The sequence below is a fragment of the Diabrotica undecimpunctata genome, chromosome 4 (genome assembly GCF_040954645.1).
Source record: "Diabrotica undecimpunctata isolate CICGRU chromosome 4, icDiaUnde3, whole genome shotgun sequence".
Classification (NCBI taxonomy): domain Eukaryota; kingdom Metazoa; phylum Arthropoda; class Insecta; order Coleoptera; family Chrysomelidae; genus Diabrotica; species Diabrotica undecimpunctata.
Window position 1 is genome coordinate 35946625 of NC_092806.1, and position 6412 is coordinate 35953036.

Sequence of the window (6412 nt, forward strand, 5' to 3'; positions counted from 1 at the left end):
AAAATTCGATTCAGGTCAGAATAGAGTCGTAAATTCAAGAAAATGATTCATTTACACGTAAAATTGCCTGCTTAGCAAGTTTCATTTTATCGGTGATAATTTTATGCCTTCTATTCTGTCAACGATATCATTTTTTTGTTTATTTAAATGTTGCATAGATTACGGCAAAAAATCCGTTGGATAGTTTTTTTATAATACCAAGTGTATCTGATTTAGTGAAATTGATCCGATTTTTGTGAAATTTTGTATTTTGACATAATTTCATATTTTGAAAAACTTTTATTAATATAATTTTGCCGTATTATTGACCGAAATGAAATTTTTTTTTCTCAACTGTCACGGACAACTTGAATTTTAAAAAGTAAACATGTGCTTGAAATTATTTTCAGATCAAGCAGGCCGGGACCCCAAAACATCAATACGAGCATAAAAATTTTGTATAAAAGTATAAGAGTATAAAAAAAAGTAGGGTTCAAATTTTTGCCCACTCAGTTAAACAATACTTAGATATTTTATCACCAGTATATTTTTAGGATGAAACCAATTCGTTTTTGTAACAGAGCGTTAAGTCCCGTAAAAATTAACCAATCAGTAAGCGAGAAAGTAAATTCAACTGAAATTCTTTCGGTAAGTTCCAGTTAGATATTTAAAAAAACATTGCTTATACTTAAATAAAAAAAATATTTTGTAGATCAAAAGCTCTCGATTTTATAGTGGATCGAAAGAAAATATACTCCCTTGTAATTTTACACTACAAGAACAACATAACAAAGATGAAGATGAGTATAAAGTTGGTAAAAAAACCGCTAATGAAATATTACCGATTGAAAATTCTAATGCATCTGACATTTCTTCCGTAAGTTTAACATTTAAGAGCATTTTATTCTCAAATATGAACGGTATGCGGCAAAATAAACAGTACTAAAATGCGTATGCCTCAGATTTGTATGTGTCATGCGCCGAAACGTATTAAGTGATTTCTGAACGACGTTATAACTTATGTGAATGTCATGATAATTTTAGGTGCTTCAGGATGGTTCTTAGTTTTGCAGAAAATTTTTTTATCGTGGAGTACTATTACCGATCATACGGAAAAGGTCGCGAAATCGGTCCAAAAAGCTTAAAATCGACAATAGTTTTAGCAGGACGGGCAATCTGTCACACGGTCAGTGAGTCTCTTCGAATACTGTTCAGTGATTTTCCATACCCATCGCAATTATCAGGCCTAACCTAACTAACACCACATGATACGTACATATGGGGAATGCTGAAGGAGGCAGACCGATACAATGTCTGACATTCCGGAATAACAAACTCCAATTAGATTTTTTTAGTGCCAGAGGGCATCTTTAACATCTATTTTATCGGAAACGTCGTCGTGAATAATGTTGGTAAGGCTATATCATGTATACTAAATATATAGATATTCATATACATTTCAATATTCATTTCAGTACTGTTTATTTTACCGCCTACTGTATTTCCCTACTTCAGTCACTTTTTACTATGAAAAATAATTTTAGGAAATATCCTTAAGTTTCCCTCAATTTTATGGTTCACCTGACAGTATCTTCACACCTGAAGAAAGTGATAAAGATAACACAGATTCTCCATACTTAGAAACTCCATCACCAGCTTCTGATGAAATGTTAGATTCCAATTATGTTCCCTTCGATGATTCTTCAGTAAGTGCAATAAAACTTTTAAAAGAATAAAATGTGTTGTGTTTATTTAATTGGGTTTTTAGGAAAAGTCTTCAGGTTCTCCAGAAATAAATAATTTTTCTTCCCACTTTTGTCCAAAACAAGTTAACAAAGATGAGTTTAATATTGAGGTAAGTTTATTTCAAATATTTAAGCAATATAATTCAAAGCACATACTTTTTAGGAACAATCTAATTCACCTTCGTCTTCTGTCAGCCTAAATATCCATCAACATGTGGAAGAAACTTGCAATATAAATACGAAGTCTTTAAAAAAATCTGTTTTTTGTTACTTTTGTGAATCAGTTGTATTAAATTTTCCTAGACATATACTACGAAATCATCAAAGCGAATTAGAAGTTCAAAAAATTTTGGTTTACCCTCCAAGAAGTAAAACGAGAAAGCAATTGTTATTTTCTTTGAGAAAAAAGAGAAACTATTTGTTAGGTTCTGCAAATTTAAAACCAGTTAGGAAAGGATCTGCAGATACAAACTACCTACCGTGTGACCACTGCTTCGGCATGTATTCGGCAAAAAACTTATGGCGCCACAGAAAAATATGTAATCCTGATTCAATAACCAGAAATTCCCAATCACAAGCACAAAATTTCTTTGGGAATTTTCTTCAAAATGAGGGAATTAGCTAAAATTGTTATCGAACTAAGAAAAAATAGTTCCTCAATCAAAACGCTTTTTGACTCGTTGAAACCAGAATATTACGATTCTTTAGTTTTTGCTACTAAAATAGTTTCAAAATATGATGAGAGCAAAACTTTTAAAGCTCCATCATTTGCTTAAAATATTTTTATCACTACATTAAAACAGTGTTGTGATATAGCACTTATGCTTAATGCGAAAAAGTCTGAGTTTACAGTTAGAAGTGCCAGCGCTAAAGCTGACTTAAAATCTTTAATACAAATAATAGAAGGAAATTGGAAATATGATATTTCCAGTCAAGCTGCAAATGATTTAGACATGAAAAAATGGAACAAAGTGACGTTAATACCACTAGCAAGTGACCTTAAGCTATTGAAAAACTATCTCGTGCGAAGGGCAAATGAATCTTGTGATAAATTACAGAAAAATAATAATGATATTAATTCTTACGTGTTTCTGTTAGAAACTATATATTGCCGTCTTATCTTATTGAATAGAAGGCGCCCTGGTGAATTAGAAAGAATGACCATACAGAATTACATTAGCGCTAAAGATAATCAATGTTATGAAGAATTTTCTGAAGCAATTTCAGAAACCGAAAGAATTTTAATGAAAAGTTTTAGAAGAATAGTAATAAAAGGTAAAAGGGGACGTGGTGTACCCGTCCTAGTAAGTAATGATGTACAAGAACACTTAGAAATGATTACAAAATGTAGAGATTTACTTTTAAAAACACCTAGTATTTACCTTTTTGTTAATCCAAAATTTGAGAAACCAATTCGAGGGTATGAAGTAATGTCAAAATATGCTAAATTATGCGGAGCTAAAAATCCTAGTGCTCTTACATGTACGAGGCTGAGAAAACATCTAGCAACGCTAACCCAGTTGTTTACCATGTCGGAAAATGACATGGAGCAACTGGCTTCATTTATGGGGCACACATTAGGAATTCATCGATCTTCATATAGACTCCCCGATGACATTTATCAAACTGTAAAGATCTCTAAGTTGCTCCTGTTAATGGAGAAAGGTAAAGCAGGTCAATTCAAGGGAAAAAGTTTAGAAGAAATAGAGATAAATTTGGAAGAAGACATTATGGAAGATGATGATGGACATAATAACGAGGTATTTGGGGAACAAAAAAATGAAACCAATGATGTTATTGAATCAAAAGGTTCAGAAAGTTGTAATAATGAGAAAAAGGGAATATTGGATATGAAGGCAAAAAATAAAAAAAGGGTTTTAGTTCCGTGGACAGAAAATCAGAAGAAAGTAGTCAAAATGTATTTTAAAACCCACATTAAACAAAAGAGGCCCCCCAAAAAATCGGAATGTAAAGATCTGATTTTAAAAAATCCTGATATATTAAAAAATAAAAATTGGCTCAAAATAAAGGTCTTCGTTCAAAATGAATATAAACAGTGTTAAATGTCAAGTTTTTTTCGAAATTCAGTTTTTGCAATATATTCTGAGTTTTCGTTAAGTATTTTTATTTGTGTTTATATATTCAGTTTTGTTCATATTTTTATTATTTGTTTTTAAATATAAATAATGATTAAAATTAAATATTTATAACGAACATATATACATGTTTTTTTTTTCGTTAGCCCTTGTTAAAAATTTACAAATGATTATCAATAATATATATATATATAGCCCTTAAATAATCAGATTCGTTTACAATATAACAAATACATTACATTTGAATTCATTTTTCGTTTTCACCATCACTTTTATTGTGAACAAAAAACTGTCTACTTTGATTCAGATTTTTTGTTAAAATATATATATTATATTACTTTAAATATTAAAGAAAGATTGGAAGACTATTAAGTAGTTTTCGAATCATTATTCCAGAGGAGGACTAAACCACCGTAATATAAAAATAGGAAGAACTAAGGTCGGTAAACTATAATTTGAATATACGTAACGAAATATACGCCGACGCTGGCGACACAACAAGTAATGTGGCGATCATATTGAACTAAAGTATTCAAACGTACAAAAACATGCAATAACTCATCCATCTGAAATTTTGCTCAATGGTTTAGAATGACGTTTAGACTTCTTTTATAATGATTGCGATAAGTCCTCCGTATACGGAGGACCTACTACAGTGGAGGACCTATTATATGTAAATTTCCTATATAAGGAGGAGCTATCCACTGGTGCGTATATATATATATATATATATATATATATATATATATATATATATATATATATATATATATATATATATATATATATATATATATATATATATGTGTGTGTTTAGAAAAGTATCTTAATGAGAGGAGGAGACTGTGAGTCAGATACCATTATATATCGATCAAAATATAATGTGCTATTAATTATCCAATTCAACGCCTTGACAATGGCTAACAATGCAGCTGTAAATATAAAGCAATCTAATTTTAATTTGTACTGAAAATAATCTTCAATATTGTCTATGTAAATGGCACAGCCAACACCAGCAGGCGATTTTCAGCCATCGGTTTAAATTTTACAAGAATGGTTGCAGACTTAAGGAAAAAAGCCTTACTTTTTTCACATTTGGTAATGCAATTATTAATATGCTCGTTCCAGGTTAATTTTGAATACAAGGTAACACCTAGGTGTATGTAAAACTGTTATATACAGGAAGTTCCAGCTGGGAGAATTTTAACGTACTACCTTTTGGTAACCCGTGTCTCAAAAAAAATACTACACCTGACTTCATAGTTGAGATGTCAAGCCCATGACTATCAAAATCCTTTTTGCAATAAGACATATTTACTTTAAAGGTATTAATACATTGTTAAAAAGTTTTTTTCTCAACATAGAAACAGATTTCAATGCATATTATAAAATATTACACTGCATTCCAATGACATACATTTTAAAAATTATTGAAAATCTATCAGAAGAAGTACTGGAACAGTCCAGATGGCATAATCAGAATATGTAGAATGTTAAGACTAATATGGAGATAAAATTCATAAAATATGAAACCAATCTTTAATAGAGACGACTAAATAGTTTTGAAAAAAGTAGTTAATGAAAGATTATTTAAAGACATATTTCGAACATAAAATATTTTTCATGTATTTTCTACTTATTTTCTTAATCTAATTAAGTATTTTTTTCTTTTCATCTGTGCACGCTCCTGAATCAATTTTTGCTAAAAGCCATTTTGCATGTAACAATGTGCATGTACTCGTTTCCTCCAACAAAAAAAATAAGCGAAAACAGGAGCCTACAAATATTTTGCGGCAGCTGAACGTTGTACGACTCACAAATTATAAAAGCAAATTAAAAAAGTTTTCCCTGTTCATAAAGCCAAAACCAATCCCCTAACATTCCAGAAAATATGAAATATGTATATGTCTCGGCTCGCCAGAGGCTCTGAAAAGCGCCGGACTGATCATACGTCAACAATGAAAATGTTCCATTCTTGTTTTAAGTTTTCCGAACAAGGATTTTGTAAATAAGTCAATTTAAATTAAATTAGCGTTACTTAACAAGTTGCTTTGGGGTTCCACATTTTTTAATAGTTTATTTCCAATAAATAATCAAAGACATAGTTTATTTGCAATAAATAATAAAAGACGTCACTTGATAAAATATTTCACCTATTTATAGAAATCAATGTATTAATATTAAATGTTCAAAGACCGCATATATTACTACATTACATTGTCATACATTACATACATCAATAAAAATAAAAATAACTTTCATAAAAATACTGTATTAGCCGCTATCACAAAATAATAAATTAAAGTAATGAAATGGGAATGAGTGTGTTTTGGAGACTGTATAGTATCAGTACTGCATTGTATCAGGTTGACTGAATACTGGTCCTCACAAGTACACAGAACTAGATGAAGCAAATATAGCTTTCAATTGGAGCCTCAGCCTATTTCCAGTCAAGACCGTAATGCGTAGTGAAGAGCCGTAGTGAGGTATCCATGTTAACGTTGAACATTACAAATCTAGACAGAAAAGGCCAATAAACCTTCCTGGTAATGGTAAAAAGCATTTCAAATAACAAGTTGTGGTAAATAGGAA